Source organism: Mus caroli, chromosome 11 (assembly GCF_900094665.2).
Source record: "Mus caroli chromosome 11, CAROLI_EIJ_v1.1, whole genome shotgun sequence".
Taxonomy (NCBI): Eukaryota; Metazoa; Chordata; class Mammalia; order Rodentia; family Muridae; genus Mus; species Mus caroli.
Window position 1 is genome coordinate 85,933,884 of NC_034580.1, and position 18,821 is coordinate 85,952,704.

Consider the following 18,821-nt stretch of genomic DNA (forward strand, 5'->3'; position numbering starts at 1 on the left):
TATATATGTGTGTGTGTGTGTGTGTGTGTGTGTACACTTTGATATACTTTGATTCTAGTTTTTTAAAAGAATGTTTTATTGGTTCTTTGTGAATTCTACATCTTGCTCCCCAATCTTACTTATCTCCCCATTCCTTCCTATTTGCCCTCTGTCCTTCCATCCTTGCAATGTCCCTCCCAAAAGAAAATTAAAGGTAGAGTTTTAAAAAAAATCTTGTCATGGAACTTGTAGTATGTCACATAGAATATCCTTTTACGCACACATTTTTTACTTGCAAATGTTCATTGCAATGAGTCATTGGTGTGCTTTGAGGTCTCTGGCTTCTGCTACACTATGAATACTGGATCATCAACATGGACTCCTACCAGATATCCTGTTGTTGCCCTGTGTCTTGGAGATCCTGCAGCTTTGGATCCTCAGGACTGGTCCCTTCACAAGCTCCTGCAGATCATAGATGGAGTATACGTTTGGGTGAGTCAAATCACAGCCCTGAATCTGGGCCTGGTTGGTAGCTGAGTTGGTCAGCCCACCTGCTCTCCTGAGTCTGCCCCACTGGAGCAAGTTCTCCAGCACTGCCCTGGCTAATTCACCCAGGGCTACAGCCAGAAAGCGGCAGGATCAACTCTCCTGCTCTCACCTACACCATCACAGCCAACACAGCCAGCTCTACTGTGTTGCCCAGGTGAGGAGCATGGCTGGCTCTCCTCAGTGCAGCTGAGGGGCAGGGCCTGCTCTCCTGCTTTCCTGATTGTAGGATCAGCTCTTCCACCTGCCTCAGGCACCCAGGGTTGAGGGGAGGGGGAAGGCATCTCTCCCTCACCAAAGCCACTGCTTGGAAGACTAGGGGTGGGGCCAGCACTCCTGTGCTCATGCCCTGAGGGCCTTCTCACTCAGACTCCACCAAGAGGATCAGGTGAGGGGGTAGAGCCAGCTTGGCACAGTGCCTCAGGTGGCAGTCCAAAACAGGGACATCTGCATGGCCTTTGGTGGTAATACTGGGACATCAACACAGAGCCTGACTGCCATAGGACCATGGACTAAAACATGGGCTCTGATGTCCCCATGGCCACAGACATCAGCACAGGCCACTCATATCAACATGTCCCCGCAACCCTCCATGGCAGCACAGCCCTCTGACATCTACATGGTCTCTAGTGGCAGCCTTAACCACACACATCCACTTGACCACATCAACACAGACCGGAGCTTTAGCAGGACAATGGGCCCAGATATGATCCTTGGCAGCAGACCAGAGCCTGGATGTTATGCCTTCTCATATCCACCTGCTCCTCACTGTAGAATCTCCAGTTCTGTCTTGCTCCACAGCGTACGACTCCCTCGCTTTCTCTTGTCTCTCCGCCATGCACCCCATCTTCCCCATTTCTCCATCACACATTCACCCATCATAGTGGAGCCACAGCCACCATAGGTGCTTAGGTGTCTTTCTTCTGGACTCCCAGGTTGGCAGGACCTCAGTTATTTTGGACAATGCTATCATATTTTAATTTCTGATTATGGAAAATGACGTTCAAAGAAGAGCTTTTCTACCCTTTGTTCTTTTGGAACAGCTATGAGGTTTGCAAAGAGGCTCCTCCCCCTCCCACATCTTCGGGGGGGGGGGGGGTTGTTCCATCTCCACGGGATTTGCGCTGGACTCAGGATGAACTAGGATGAGAAGGGAAGAGTAAAAGCTGTGTCTGTGACTTCTTCCGTCAACATCCACGATTTTAGAAATAATCGTTCCTAGTTTTTACTAAATGTTTCTAAAGTCCCTCAGAATTGGGAGGGGAAATCAAACTTCTCTCATCTCAAAGTTTGGCTCGTCCTAACCCCCCACCCCTAGAAGGGGTTTGCCCTTGATCTTGGAAAGCAGCTGCTGCCCTGGGTCCAGTCTTCCTCATTCAGGAATACCAAGTACAAGTGTGATCAATGATCCTGGTCTCCCACGGCCATTAAACTACAAACCGCAAAAGGATCCACAGACTTCTCTTCATTCCCAGAATTAAGAAATCCCACTGAGACCTGGGGTTCAAGGGCACCTCCTGATTAAATTTGTCATCCAGTTGGCTTCCTATGAAGCTCAAGACTGAAGGAGTTTGGTTTTCTTTTTTTTTTATCTGCAAGTAAAGAAATCAATATTTTCATAACCTAAGCTAGCAAGCTTTTTGTAGATTTTGCAGTATTACCCGTCTCCACTTAACTCACTTGGGATTTGTCTTTTAGTGTGTGTGTGTGTGTGTGTGTGTGTGTGTGTTCCTTTGGAATTTTCAGGTTTCAAAGTCAGCTTAAAAGATTTGAAATTGCAGCTTTCAGGTGGGGAAAATAAATCCAACTTCAACAGTTTCTTTTGAAAACTTTGAGATAATGTTAGTGTAGCACCTAAGAAGGTTCTGGGCATGCAATAAAGCATAGCAAATATTATCTGCTTACCTCTGGCATTTTCTGCTTTTGGCCTACCAGGTACCCTTGATAGTGATCCCTGGGAGTATTTGAAAAAAAGTGAGAGACAATGGGTGTGCACTTTTGTACTGGGGCTAGGACAGGCTCAGAGGATGCTCTTGACAGGGTTTTTGTTTGTTTGTTTGTTTGTTTTTGTTTTGTTTTGTTTTAAGTTTATGACGGTCTCAGCGGAAGGGATGCTGCTTGGTGGTTTTGGGTTGGGGTTAGAAAAGTCTTAGTAGGACGCTACCTGGAAGTTTGGGCTGAGGTTAAGAGAGACTCAGAGAGACATGGTTTGCAGGCTTGTTCTACAGGAAAATCTTTTAAAGAGGCAGCCGATGGGAAGGAAAATAACAGATATTTAATTTCAAGGTCAAACTGGCTTCGAATGCTAGTGTTCCCAGTTACAGACTCATCGGTGACAAGGCATGCCATCCTTCCCAAGCTTTAGTGAGGGAGGGTGTCTGTCCCACATCCCCCCAAGGGAATGTGACTGAGTTTTAACCAAGGTAACATCTCAATGTTTAATACAAACGCTGGGCATAGAACGGTTACTCAATAATCATTAAAACTAAATGTCTCAAATAGCCTGGCTTCCTTTGCCGGATTCTTCATATTACATTGGTTACTCCCTTCATGATGCTTGTTACTGTCTGGAAGGGTCTTGAAAACTGTGTTTATTTCCTGTGAATTTCTAAGTTTTTTTTCCTCCCTTCTCTCTCTTTTCCACCCCCTATTTCTAAGTTTTAATGCTGTCCCCTCAATGGTAAAAGCATACATTGCTTTGCGGTATGTCCTTCTTGGCTATTTCTTTCAAATCCCCAAGTTGGATCTACCCAACGAGGTAGAGATTTGATCCCCCAACTTCCAACAATCCTTCATAAACACTTTAGTTGTGATGAAATATGTACCCCTTTGGAACTTAAAAACAAAACAAAACAAAACAAAACAAAAAAACAAAAGCAAGCAACCAAACCAAACACACAATGTCTCTATGTAACCCAGTCTAGAGCTCACACAACACTCCTGCCTCAACAAACGGAGTGCTGGAATTACAGATGTGGCGTCACGTAGGCAACACATGTGGCTGTCCCTCTTTGCTCATCCCTTGCTTCTCTTCTGTTACCATCTGTCACCATCTGTCTCAGCACACTCCTGGGATGTGTTTCTTCTCCTCCCTTGTGAGATAACAAATTAGACTTCAGGCTTCCCCACAGTGGAATTTAAGGCTTCCATCTCCTCGTGTCTTTTCTCTATTCTCTCTGTCTTATTGTCTTTGTAGTGTTTTGTGCCAGGAAAATGGTGTTTTATATGATTTGGTTGTATGCACCGACTTCCTCATCATCTGGCTCCCTATGGGCAAAAAAACCCATCTGCTTTGTCCACCACTGCATTTCTCAGTGACAGCAGCGCTGCACCTCATGTGGTGTGAATCTCCTTCTGTGGTAAAGTCACACTGTTATTTTAGAGACTATAAAGACAAACAAAACAACAACAACAAAAACAAAAGCCTTCCAATACAGCTATGTGAGACTGTCTTTAAATTATGTAGAACTCTTGTTTCATATTTATTTAATTTTTTAAAAATTGATTTATTTTTATGTTTTGTGAATGGATGCTTTGCTTGCTTATGCACATGTATATTACACCTGTGTCTGGTTCCCTGTACAGGCTAAAAGAGAGCATTGGAGCCCCAGGAATGGGAGTTACAGAATGTTATGAGCCACCCTACGGGTACTAACCAAACGCCCATCCCTGCAGGAGCAGCAGGTACTCTCAATTGCTGGGCCATCTTTCCAGCCCTAATGTATGCTTATTTTAAGTAACATTTTTAGATTTATTGGAGATACTTCTCTTTTGCGTGCATGATGCCTGTGCATGTGAGAGAAAGAATGGATAAACAAAATAAATCCAAGTTGATGCATCTAATACAGAAGTCTAACTCTCTGGCTGCATCCAGCCTTTGCCTCTTCTAGAGTCCTCTATATCTGAAGTTGCCCAAACTCACTACACGTTTTAACAGTGGTACATTCTTCATCTTACCAGAAAGTGTCCCTGAGAAAGTTGTTTGGACCATAAATGGGAGTAATTAATTTTTCTTCCCAAGCACATCCTTAGAGAGATTGCAGACTGAAACATCAAGGGGGATTTCAGTTATCCCACGAGTGAACTCTGAGAACGCCTCCTCTGTCACCCAGGTAACAGAGACCATGCCACACCATAGAGTGTAAGATGAACTCACATATTAAAATATAAAAGGGGCTATATCTCAGGATTTTTTAAAAATTTTCCTTCTGTAGGTAAAGCACTTATGAGATAAATCCTATATATATTAGAAAATCACTCATGGCCCTTTAAATTCTGGAACAAGTAAATAAACTGGCAATGAGTTTTGGAAGTCAATCTAAGGAGAATTTTAAAATAGTGACTTTAAGTTTTTAACGTTTCTTTTCTTCCCCTGAGACGTGGTGCTTCCTGTAGCCCAAACTGACTTCTAATGCAGGGTTCCTGCTCAGTCTCTCAGGTGCTGTGGCCCTCAGTCACACATTTCCTTATTCCTTAAATCCTAAAAGTCCACAGCAGTATACTTTACAGTATCTAGCTTTGAAGAGATAGAAGCACTGCTCAAAGGTTCAATGGGAAGCTCTGAGTTCTTTTAGTGTGGTGATTAGGGAGAGCTGGCACAAAGACTAGAGGAGCCCAGGGATATTGCAACCCCATTGGAAGAAAAGCATAGGCTGGCCTGACCACCCAGTCCTCCCAGAGTCTAGACTACCAACCAAGGAGTGTATATGGAGGGATCCATGGCTCCAGATATATATGTAGCAGAGGATGGCCTGGCCTGACAGCAATGGGAGAGGAGACCCTTGGTCCTGGGGAGGTTTGTTTCTCCAGTGTAGGGGGATGATGGAGCCATGGGGCAGGAGAGTGTGGGTGGGTGAGAGAGAACCTTCATACAGGCAAAGGGGAGAGGGGAGGACAGATGTGGGATTGGGGGTTGGTGGTGGGGTAACCTGGAAGTGAAATATCATTTGAGATGTAAATGAGTGGAACGATTAATTAAAAAAAAAAAAAAAGATTAAGAAGAAAAAAATAGAATGCATTTCAGTTTAGAACTGGCATTGTCAACCACGAGGGGGCAGCCTTGTTTAACTTTTCGCAGTCTCCTGCAGCCTGGCTGGGTGGCAGTTCTCTGGCAGAAATCTCTGGAGGAGGAGGAGGAGGAGAAGGACTCCAGGAATCCAGCTAACTGCGTTTTCCAGAGTTCCAGTATTAAGGGCTAGCAGCTCACTGCTTCTCCTACAGGGGAGGTATGTTGTGGAGAGGTCTCACGCTTGCTCTCATGAAACCTGGCATTCCTTATTTGCCAGACAAGAAGAGACTTTAGAGTGTTAGTTATTGGGCGGGATGAAAGGTTAAAGATTATCATCTGTGGGATTTGAACCCCTCAGTGACAAAGCTGTGCAAATGTTAAAATACCTGGAGTGGCCAAATGAGTCAGAAAGATGAGAAGTTAAGGGGAGTCTGCATAGAAGATGTTCTGATTCGTCAGCGAAGACAACAGGGGGCAGCGTCTTATATTGTATATCTTTATTAGAACCTGTCTTCATTTACTCTATCACAGTGAATTTGATCATATGGAGGCGGCATGTGAACTCGTAAGCCAGCAGGAGAAACTCTCTGGCAGACCGACAATTGCAATTCAGTCTAAGTGATAAATATTTAGATGCAATATCGTGAGAGCACAAGGTGAAACTGACTTAGCAAGGAGAATGAAATCTTGGAGCTAGGTCTTGTAAGGTACAGCCAGCCATGTCTGCTAGTGTGAGTCCAAACACATGCACACACGTGTGGATGTGTATATGCACACACAGGTGCACATGCAGAGTGCACACACACACTCCACAATGACAAAGAGGGGAATAAAGTTCTAGCTCGTAAGTCTACATCCTACAAAGTCTTGACATGTCTTTCATAGGCATAACTTAAATGCTTTCCCATCCCTGTAGGAGTGATATGGAAGTGGTTGTAGGTTCCAAAGCTTAACTTGCTTTATAGTTTACAGTCTTTCTACAAAAAACTCACTATAAGGACACATGGCAGCTTTCATGCATTCATTCTACAAGTTGATGTCGGCGCTTCCAGATGTGTCTGTCTCTATGTGAGGAATTAGTGGCCTACATGAATAAGATAGAATACAATCTTTGTTTGCAAGCACCTACAGTCAGGTAAAGAGGAACTCATAATCAAGATGTTAATGTTACTTTGTGCAATGTATGGGAAAATACCATTTGCATTAAGTATTACATAGTGATCATGGAGCCTTTTGAATCATAAGAAGGTCAGGGCAAGCTTTAAAATGACCAAGATGGAGTCATGGCAATCACACTATGTCATATCTTCATCTTAAGTTATATGCAAGGTGAATTCCCTATCATATTCCTTAACAGACGTAGCAGCAACAGTTGCAGGCCAGAGTTAAGTAGGACACTGTTCCCACTGTTCATATCAAGCACTGCTTTGACATTTCTCTATCAAAGTTCCCAGTGTGCTTAGAGGTAGATTCATTCACGCAAGAGACTGAAGAGATATCATGGGATCAAAGTCACTTGAAAAATGTTTAATTTTTATTGTTCGCAAAAAGAAACTGTATAGACTTGAATGTTTATATGCTTCGTTATGGTTAGTGTGCTTATGGACCCAAAGGCTGAAGATAACTACTGATAACTTCCTGAATCCCTTTGGTCTTTGAATCCCCACAATACTCCCAAGCTTCACCCTAGAAAACCTGTCATAGTCTCTCTTCAGTCAAGGTCCTTGCTGGGAAAGAAAGGTGTTCTGTAAAAGGCAAGATAATGAATGCTTTAGGTTTTACTGACAACTACTCATTTCTGTCACACAGACACACATGGGAGGATAAAAGTAGGCTGCCCGTAGATAATATACATAAAATGAATGAAAAAGGAAAAAAAATAGGTGTCAGAGCTGATTAGTACTATACCCTGACCTTCAGACACCCATGTTCTAAATTGTTTAACCCTCCTTTTCCACTTGATTGGGCTAGAAGAGGACACACAGAATAAGGGTACCAAATGTGTTAGCCACCCTCAAGGTGACCTGTCAGAGCTGTTGACGAAACTTAATGGGAGATCTTTGTACCAATTCATATTTCTCGACAGACCAACAGACACAGGAATTGTTGCTAGAGTCAGCTGCTCCCATAATTGTGACTAAGCAGAGGCTATAAGTAGAGAGAATTCCAAAGTTAGAGAAATTACGTCCATTAAGAAATTAGTAAATAGTCAGCAGGAGTGGAGACTAAGGGCTTGGTATTGATGGGCGTTGTCCAGTCCACGGTATTGAAGACCTCAGGAATGATGATGATGATGATGATGATGATGATGTGTGTGTGTGTGTGTGTGTGTGTGTGTGTGTGTGATTTTAACAGAGTCTATTGTTTTGAAACTCCATTCCAGCTTTAGTTCCTGGGTTCCTTGGAGCTTCCATTGTTCCTCTTGCCATGGGTAGCCTTGAAGCTTATTTCTTATTGCTATGGCTAACATCAATAAATATCTATCTCCAAGTACCAAGGGAGCACTCTCCCCTGCCTGTAGGTTGGGAACCAGAATTGTTTATTAAATATTCATTACCCAGTGTTGGCTATGTTAGGAGATTTCTCTGTTAATCTTTCCTTTTTATATTTGAGTAGTCTTCTAGTGGACTGCATAACCAGAAGTGATTTTGCCCTTGAAAATGCACAGGCATTTTCCCCGAGGCATTTGGCAAGAACAAGAGTGGATGTGTACCCTCTAAGGCCCCTTAGAGCTGCTCTGTGAGGTGTGAGGAATCCATATGGTGCAAACGGTGCCATGACTAGTCTAGTTTATTCCAGATGTTGCTTCTATGGAGGACTTTGGTGAAAATCTTTTCAGATCTCTCACCTGGAGGCTGTGAAAGTGCTGTGGGGCAGCCAAAGAACAGGCTTCAAAGAAGGCTACATGGTTAATCAATACGCCTTTGTGACCTGTTATTTCCAGCCTGCGACACATCCTTCAAGTTCTGCTTAACAGTCCCAAGAGCTTGATTCAGGCCTTGTCATCACTGGCAAGGTTTTATGGTCCTCTTTTCTGACTGCCAATCCTAAAATAACTTAGATTTTTAGAAAAAAAAAAAAAGTCCTCTTCCTCTATAATGTAGGAAGGGAAGAAAGTACAATTTTATGTCATTGAAGACGAGGACACATTTTTGTCTTAGAAGGAACGAAATATTTGATTTGTTAACATCTCTCCTTTCACAGTTATGCTGACGGACATTTTATTTCTCTGATTCATTCTTATTAAAAACACCAGTCTTCCCCAGGAAAGAGTACATGAATCTGTTATGCAATACCAAATGCTGAGCCCTGAAAATGTACATACAAGTCCCTTTATACATACTGAGGAGGTTATACTTAGGAATATGTATATATGTATATACATATAGGCATGTAATAATAATTAATAACGAGAGACTAAAAATTGTAAGAGAGAAAGGAGAGGTATATGGGAGGATTTGGAGGGAGAAAAGAAATGGAGGAATGTTTTAATTATAATCTCAAAAATAAAATAAAATAACTATTTTTTGCTGACTGCCAAACATTGCATAAAGCCTTGAACCTTGCTTTGGAGATGATTATATAGAGATAGAAGAATATTATTGAAGTTATTACTATAGATGTCTTAAGCATTACATTCTGAGAGAGTACAAAATTATGTATCACCACTATTTTCATTCTGTGGCTGAGCATATATTAATCACACACCTAACATTTGTAAACTCAGAGTGTTTTTTTTTTAAATTTATTTTTATTATATATAAGTACACTGTAGCTGTCTTCAGACACTCCAGAAGAGGGAGTCAGATCTCATTACGGATGGTTGTGAGCCACCATGTGGTTGCTGGGATTTGAACTTTGGACCTTCGGAAGAGCAGTCGGGTGCTCTTACCCACTGAGCCATCTCACCAGCCCCAGAGTGTTTTTGATTGGCCCAAGATCTCACAGTGAGTTACAGACATATTTCAGTCCAGTTGGCTTCAGTGTGTGAAGAGACCAGCATACTGTTGGGTCCTCCCCTCTAGACCTTGGATTAGGCACAGACCACACCTAAATACCAACTTCTAAGGCACACACCAAATGTAAAGAGACCCTTTATTAAGTAAGGCAAAGGGATAATGTGGTTCAATCTGGATTAGGCAGAAACAGCACCAAATAGCTTTCTAAGAGTTAATTTAAAGGGGAAAAAAGGAAGAGGTCTGTGCTAGAATGAGCTAGGATATGGTGCTAAGTTCTGATTGGGTATCTTAATTAGGTTAGACAAAGGAATGCATTTTGATTGCTGAATCTCCGTGTTTTGATAGTTGAACCTTGGCTACCAGTCTCAGGAATTTGTCAGTGGTCAAATAAGGGACTAGACCTTGGTGGTAAGTTTGAGGAGTATGATCTAACAGTTTCCCAAGGGGAGAAAAGTAAAAGGCAAACCTGTCTGTGCCATGTGTGCCATGCTTGAGTTTGCCATGGTCAGGCCAGATAGAGCCCTTCAATGTGTGGAACCATTAAACTATCATGCTTCAATAGCAGTATGCTTGTCAAGGCTCCAGAAAACTTAAAATTCCCCCATTCACAGAACAGAGACGCTAAAGAGTAAAACCCAGGTATGAACAAGATTTTTGATCCTTCAACCTCTTTGTGTTTGAGCATGTGTGTGTGCATGTATGTGTGTGTGCATATGTGTGTGTACATATGTGTGTGTATGGTGTATGTGCATGTGTGTGTGTGTGTCTGTGCACCTTGTTAACAGGAGAAGTGCCATTGAGTGTTATATTGTAAATAACAATTTAGACAGTGTGTCACATTGATGTCTACTGTCTAGTATCTCTCTATTAGGCACTCCAGAATGATGCTCTGGACCAGAAAAGGTGCTTCAGAGACCAGCTGATGTGGAGCTAGTCAGAGACCTGGGGTCTGCCTTTGTTTGACATGAAACTTGTCTTTTCTTTATGGAAAACTGTGCTCCATGCTGTTTACATGCCTGTCCCTGTCCTAATTAATTTGGGGGCTCTCTGTTGGATTTTAATTATAGACCTATTAATTCAGGACCAAAGCTGATAGATGTAGGATTTTCACAGCAAATTGGTAGGCAAGTGGTGGGTAGGACATCCTGAAGACTCAGAAATTGATTCAAGTCGTTACCTGAAAATGGTAGGGATCCCATAGGAATATCTTTGGTTAATTGTAGTAGTATTTTGGAAGGAAAGAAGACATTAAATAAAAAACCACGTATTTTCTATTGATGTTAGAAAGATGATTTGTGGATAACATTAATATAAGGAGTGATGGTGGGGTTGGGATGGGTCATAGGAAAAGACTTGGACAAATTCCCTCAGAATAAAATAAATACAATGGAAGATAGAGACAGAAAGAGGGAGAGGGGGAGGGGAAGGGGGAGGGGGAGGGGGAGGGAGAAGAACAGAAGGAAATGGTTTTGATCTGTTTCTTTAGTGTTTGTTTATTTTTAAGCAGAATTTGTTCTCAGACAAACTACATCTAGGGAGAAAGATTATCTATAGAATGTATCTTCAAACTTCATTTTATCCTCATTAAAGCACCTGGAACCAGGACTGGAGAGTGGCCAGATTATTATTATTATTATTATTATTATTATTATTATTATTATCATCTTTAAGTCCACTTCCAATTTTGAAACTTCACTTCTTGTTGAGAAAATGTATAAGAGCCTCTGCTCCATGAAAAGCTGCCCATGGCTTGCCTTTGCCCTGGCCAGGTGTAGACAAGGGGACACAAGACAAGATACAGCCTCTTCCCACTTGGAAGAAGACCTGGTTATCACCTCTGCTACCTTATACCCCCAGGGAAGTGTTCCCCCAGGGAGTGGATGGTCATTGTATTTTAACATATTGTAAGGCTCCTATCTTTAAAAGCAATTTTTATTCTTAGTTTGTTATTCCGTACATCACTTTTGTCCCTTGAAGGTTGAACTGACTTCTCCTTGACCCTGATATCTTAGACGGAATTTAAGGAGGAGAGAGAAGGAAGGAGTCATCTGTGGAGGTCAATACCCATCTACATGGGGCAATTAATTTATCCAGGGGCTTTCAGTGTTGTGAAACATCCTCATGGGAATGACTTAGATTTGCATAGAAAAGGACTTCGAGAATTCAAGAAGAATTTCATACTTGCTAGGTGGTGAGATCATGGAACAAGCTGACACAATGGAAACGTCTCCCTGTCACCTAAAAGATAAACACATGTAATAAATATTATTTTAGAAAAATATCTCCTACCTTTCTAACATAATTTATAGCCTTCTTTTAAGAGCCCTTGGACAGAGCAGATGCAGAGACCCCCAGCCAAGCATTAGGCAGAACCCTGGAGAAGAGAGGGAAGAAGAATCATAGGAGTCAGAGGAGCCACCAAAACCTGGCCCACAGAATCAGCTAAGCAGGGCTCATGAGGGTTCACAGAGACTCAATGGACAATCAGGGAGCCTGTATGGGTGTGAGTAGGTCCTCTGCATATATGTTATGGTTGTTAACTTGGTGTTCTTGTGGGACTTCTAACACTGAGTTGGGGATGTCTCTGACTCCTTTGCTTGTTCTTGAGACCCTTTTCCATCTCCAGGGCTACCTTTCCAGCCTTGATCTGAGAGTTTGTGCCTAGTCTTATTGTAACTTGTTCTGCCACACTTGTGTGGCATGTATGGTTGATACCGCTGGGAGACTTGCTTCTTTCTGAAGGGAAATGGAGGAGGAGCAGGGGTTCTGGGGGTGTGGAGAGGGGGTTTGGAAGGAGAGGAGGAAGGGGAAACTGCAATAGGGATGTATTATATATGAGGAGGATAAATAGATGGGTATATAGATATATAGATAGATGGATACATACATACATACATACATACATACATACATACATACATACATAAAGTAAATAAAGCCCTTGGACAAAAGCAGTTGCTCCACAGGCTTATATCATGTGTGCTCTTGGGTATTTACATGTTTATTGTGACTCCTAATCATGAGCAGAGACTGTAATCTAAAGCTAGTCCTTTAACATCTGTTGTATCCCTGAAGGAAAGAGTTATATTTGAAAGGATTAGTAAAGTATGAGTATGAAGTGCTATTAAGTGCTATGAAACGAATTCATTTTTTCCTGGAAATCTTCAGTACGAAGGGCATGCATTGATAGACAAAGCGGTGTGCTGACAAAAGATCCAGCGCTTCATTTTCTCAAGTGACATGAATGCTTCTTTTGTTTCTCTTTAACCTCCAGCAAGCTCATTAGTAGAGCATCTCCTTCTCTCGTTCTAAATGACTTGTTATCACTACTACTGTAAAACCAAGCTGAAATCCCCTCAAACAAAATGGCCACGACGGGTCGGTCAAGGTATTTATTTTATACTCCGTGGACAAGGGCTTTCCCCCTCTTGGCTGGCATCATTAACTCCTGGGTATCTTCTCTAACCAGTGTTCACCCTCACAGTGCTTATCATAGTGACTCATTTTCCAGTCTCTTAAAAGTCATGTGATGGTTACATGGTCTGTGAGAAAGCTGACAGGTTTTAAGGTGTGTTGACTAGAGTTGCTGGCCGATCAGAATTTCCTGGGCACCTGTGCCATGACTTCTTACCTGTTCTCAGAATGTCTGGGAATCTACATTTTCCAGGAAGCTTCCCTCAGGATTAAGATATTCTCAACTGAGGAATACCGAATGGCTGAGAAGCACCTGAAAAAATGTTTAACATCCTTAATCATCAGGGAAACGCAAATCAAAACAACCCCCTGAGATTCCACCTCACACCAGTCAGAATGGATAAGATCAAAAATTCAGGTGACAGCAGATGCTGGCAAGGATGTGGAGAAAAAGGGACACTCCTCTATTGTTGGTGAGATTGCAAGCTTGTACAACCACTCTGGAAATCAGTCTGTTGGTTCCTCAGAAAATTAGACATAGTACTACCAGAAGATCCAGCAATTCCTCTCCTGGGCATATACCCAAAAGATGTTCCAACTTGTAATAAGGACACATGCTCCACTATGTCCATAGCAGCCTTATTTATAATAGCCAGGAGCTGGAAAGAACCCAGATGTCCCTCAACAGAGGAGTGGATACAGAAAATGTGGTACATTTACACAATGGAGCTACTCAGCTATTAAAAACAATGAATTCATGAAATTCTTAGGCAAATGGATGGATCTGGAGGACATCATCCTGAGTGAGGTAACCCAGTCACAAAAGAACACACATGATATGCACTCACTGATAAGCAGATATTAGCCCAGAAACTTAGAATATCCAAGATACAATTTGCAAAACACATGAAACCCAAGAAGAAGGAAGACCAAAGTGTGGATACTTTGCTCCTTCTTAGAATGGGGAACAAAATACCCATGGAAGGAATTACAGAGACAAAGTTCGGAGCAGAGCCTGAAGGAACGGCCATCCAGAGACTGCCCCACTTGGGGATCTATCCCATAAACAACCACCAAACCCAGACACTATTGCATATGCCAGAAAGATTTTGCCGACAGGACCCTGACATAGCTCTCTCTTGTGAGGCTATGCCAATGCCCGGAAAATACAGAAGTGGATGCTCACAGTCATCTATTGGATGGAACACAGCTCCTAATGAAGGAGCTAGAGAAAGTACCTAAGGAGCTTATAGGGTCTGCAACACTATAGAAGGAACAACAATATGAACTAACCAGTACCCCCCAGAGCTGTGTCTCTAGTTTCATATGTAGCAGAGGATGGCCTAATCAGCCATCAATGGGAGGAGAGGCCCTTGGTCTTGTGAAGATCATTTTGCCCCAGTACAGGGGAATGTCAGGGCCAGTAGGTAAGAGTGGGTGGGTTGGGGATCAGGGTGGGGGGGAGGGTATAGGGGACTTTGGGGATAGAATTTGAAATGTAAATGAAGAAAATATCTAATAAAAATATATGCATTTGGAATTTTCAAAAAAGATTTATTTATTTATTTTATTCAATGTATATGAGTACACTGTAGCTGTCTTCAGACACACCAGCAGAGGGCATCAGATCCCATTACAGATGGTTGTGAGCCACCATGTACCTGCTGGGAATTGAACTCTGAACTTCTGGAAGAGCAATCAGTGCTCTTAACTGCTGAGCCATATCTCCAGCCCCTACACGTAGGATTTTATTTTCTGTGTTGGTGTATGTGCCTGCATATCTGTATGTGCACCTTGTACATGGGGTACCTGTGGAGAACAAAGGAGGTGTCAGATCTCCTGGAACTGGAGCTATAGGTAGCTGTGCTGTGGAAGCCAAACCCATGTCCTCTGCAAGGGCAGCACATGCTTTTAACTGTGCAGCCATTTTTTCCAGGCCTTGAAAGGAAACACTCATATTTTGTTGTCTCATCAAATTTCTAGCCAACATGGTTGGCCGTGATCATTTTACTACTAGTTAGAAAAACCTATTTTTTGCATGCTTATCATACAGAGTATTACATGTAGCTTTTCTAAAGCAGTTTTGCCTTTACCAATAAATGAACAATAAAGACTGTGTTTTTTCCCACCATACTATTTAATTAGGCATCTAATTTTAAAAGATACTATTTTATTAAATCTTGGAGAATTCTATTCCATATAGTTTGATCCTATGCTCCTCCCACTCTTCCCCAACTCCTCCCAGATCCATCCCACTTTGTTACCCCTCCAAGTTAATAGTCTCCATATACATCCCATGAAGTCCAATGTATGGGATAGCTATTAGTCACAAGCATCTTAAGAGTGAGGAACTTCTTTTATTTAAAATATTTCTTCACCCTGGTTAGATAATATAAAAATAAAAGCTATTCATTCATTCTGTAATTTCTCTGTGCCTCTGTTTCTCTTTCTTTGTAAATGAACTCTCCCATTTCCATCAATGTGAAGAATAAACTTATTTTGAAGATTGACATAATACTAACCACTAATCTCTGGGATGTTACTGAAACTAAACATCACATTTGCACTACACTGTGTCATTGACCTCCCATAGTTTCTTAGTCTGTACTGGATAATTCTAAAGTCTCAGACCCCTCTGTTGATTTGCTTTTTGTTTTTGAAGACTGCAGATAGTTCAGACAATACACTAATCCCCCGTCTTCCCTTTCATCGCCAGGCACTTCCCATCTCAGCTGTAGCCACGCTGTAGGCTGCCTGCCTGTATTTTAATTACATAAACATGAATTTTCTTTCCTTTTAATTATTGTTCCCACCAGGGCACCTTAGCCATGGCAGATGCTCTCTCAGTGTTCCTCTGGTCAAGTATTTAGCATGGCTGTGATTGGTTGGATGTGAGGATGCTCCTTGCCTTCTTCCGACTTGCCCTCTCTCTGCTGTGTGGTGGAACTCTGAGGTGGGTACTTTGGACAGTGGCCGCCATGTGCCAACCTGCTTCAGGGCTTTGACCTTCTTCCTATTTCTCTGCCACTCTTCACATGAAAAGGGTTTTCTACATTTGCGTTTTCTACTTTCTTTTCTCTCACCCCTCCCCCCCCCTGCTGAGTGGCTTCCTTCCTATTGCTGTGTGGAAGAATCTTCTCTCACTGCAGTGGCTTATATGATCACGAAAGACCCACAGGTCACTTTGTTGTGTTCTATCAACTCCTGGATACCAGTTCAAAATAGCAGAAATATCCTTTTCACTTCATTGTATGATACAGTAAGCTTCACATGGTCATCAAGTTTCTCTTACTGTGACAAAATGGCAGAGAGAATTAACATAAAAGGAGAGAAAAAAAAACCTATTTGGGGGCACAATTGTGTAAAAGGTTTTTGGTCCCTATTAAGGGTGGGAGTGTGAGGCAGGGGATGTGTAGTGGAGCAAAATTGCCCATCTCAAGGCAAATAGCACACAGCAGACAAGAGAAAAAAGAAAAGGGGTCCCTGCAAGGGACTGGGGTCTGTCTAAAGGGCCAGCAGCCTGATGTTGCCTTTGAGAGCTCTTTGCAAACGACCTAACTGTGTCCCTTACACGCCACATCTCCTAAAGGTTCTGCTGCTTCCCAGCAGCACCAGAGGGCACGTTCTTAGCATTTGGGCCTTTGGGGACATTCGGAATCCAATAAACTTTGCTTATTCCTGTCTCACAGACTGGTCTTCTAATGGCCTCATCAGGTCAGGTCGATAATTATTAGATGTCCCCAGGGCTCTGTTCTGAATTCTCCTAATGGATTGTCCTGCTTGCATTATTTCTTTCCTGTTATTTATTAGTAGTAACAATAATTGAACAGAGTAGGAGTTTGTTAGAATATTTCTATGTGTGCATGTAGTATATACTTCGATCTCACTCAGTCTCTCTGTTATTCTTTCTCTTCCCTCCACCCCTTTCTTCCTTCACCCCATCTCCTTCTAATAGCCCAGTCCTTACTGTCATGCCTCTCTACATCCCTAGAGTCTGAGAGAGAGAGAGAGAGAGAGAGAGAGAGAGAGAGAGAAAGAGAGAGAGAGCACATGATGCTATCTTGTGGGCCTGGATTATTCACTTTTGTCTATTTTCCAGAAAACAACATGGTTTTGTTCTTTCTTACTCTATAACTTTCAATTTTCTATAAGTACTACATTTTTTTAAATCCATTCATTCATTGAGTGAACATGTGAGCTGATTTTATAACTCAACTGTTTCCAAAATCATACTGCAAAAAGTATATTTCACTTTGAGGGGACTATATCCAGAAGCCATATGGCTGGATCCTATGAAGTTCCACCTTTAATGTTTTTAAGTAATTCCCACACTGGTTTCCATTGTGGTTAGAAAATTTACATCCTGCTCAGCCCCCACCCTGGCCAAATAGCCAACGAGATTTATTTTTTTTGTTTCTCTTGATGATGGCCATTCTGCATCTGGAAGAGTGAGAATCTCTGAGTAATTCACAGTTCCCTGCAGGTTCAGGGCGCGGAGTACCTTTGCATGTTTTTATTAAGCATTTATACGTCTTTGTTCATACAGTGGCTGTAGAGCTCAGCTACACATTTGTGGATTGGACTATTCGATCCTTTGTTTGCGGTTGACTTTTTTGAGGTCTCTCACTTCCTGGAGGGCCACGCCCTTGCTGGCTGATTACTGGGAAGATTTCTCCGACTCCTTCTCTCCATCTTCTCACCCTGTAGATCGCTTTGCTGTGCAGAAGCCCTTCAGTTTGGACCAACGCCATTGCTAGTTCTTACTGTGTCTGACCTTCTGGAGTCCTCTTCCAAAAGCCGTGGCTTCCGCCTGGATCTCTGTGCCTCTGTTCAGTTTCTTCTCTGAACAATTTCTTCTTTGGGTTTCAGAATTCCAGGTCTTACCTTGGATCAGTGATAAATTTTGAATTGGGAATTTGTTGTGGGGTACAGTGTGAGAGAGAAAAGATCATATTTTTTTTTCCTCATGTGGATATCCAGTTTCCTCAGGACTTCTTGTTAAAGAAGCTGCCTTTTTAGCAAAAGTAACTTTTTCCTCCTAGGAACTTTGGTCAAGGATTTGATGGCTGAAAAGTGTTTCTTTCTCCTTGAATTCTTGTTTCCCTGCCTTCTAACTTCTCCAAATAGTCTTTTAAAATCAATCTAATAGTGTATCAGTTTTTCTCATGGCTTAAAATCATGAATGGATTTGGCTCCTTTATTTACACTAGTGTAAGTCACCTATGAAAATCTGTAACAGTGACTGGCGAACCTTCATCATGTCCTGTACTCACCTGGAGGACCAGTCCAGAGTGCGGAGCCACAGAGATCAGTGCCAGGAGTCCTGGGGTAGGTGCAGACCTTACATTTCTTTTTATCTGAAAGAATCCTGGCCGATATCATATAGACTTATGTTACTTTTGTTAAAAGTCTCCAGAGAGATATGGCACAGCAGAACACTATAATAGTATATTAGGCTACTAAACCCTAAAGCCTATGGTGGCTGGTATGGCGGCACCAGCAAATACAGCAATGTGTCAGTGGAAAATTGTTTAAGCTCTCTGGTCTCTGTTTCTCCAACTATGGGATGGGTTACTGCTTCCTACTGTATCTCTACAGGTCAATGGAACTGATCAAATAGATAATAGGTGTGTAAGTGCTTTATACACTATATTGTTGTTTATGTCTCTGATGTCATTACTTGCATAATGAAAAAAAAAAGAACACGATTTATCAAACAGATTAAGCATTAGAAAATATTTCTGGGTTTTCCCAACAAACACTTACAAACCTTGAAAGTTTTCAGTGGTCCTGGCCATTTTGTGTACAAATGTGCACTGAATTTTAGCAACAAAGAGTGAGGGCAAAGTCACTTTTGCCCTTCAGTGCTTATTTCTTTGACTAGCTTGTGATAAAACACACGAGGAAAGTAAATC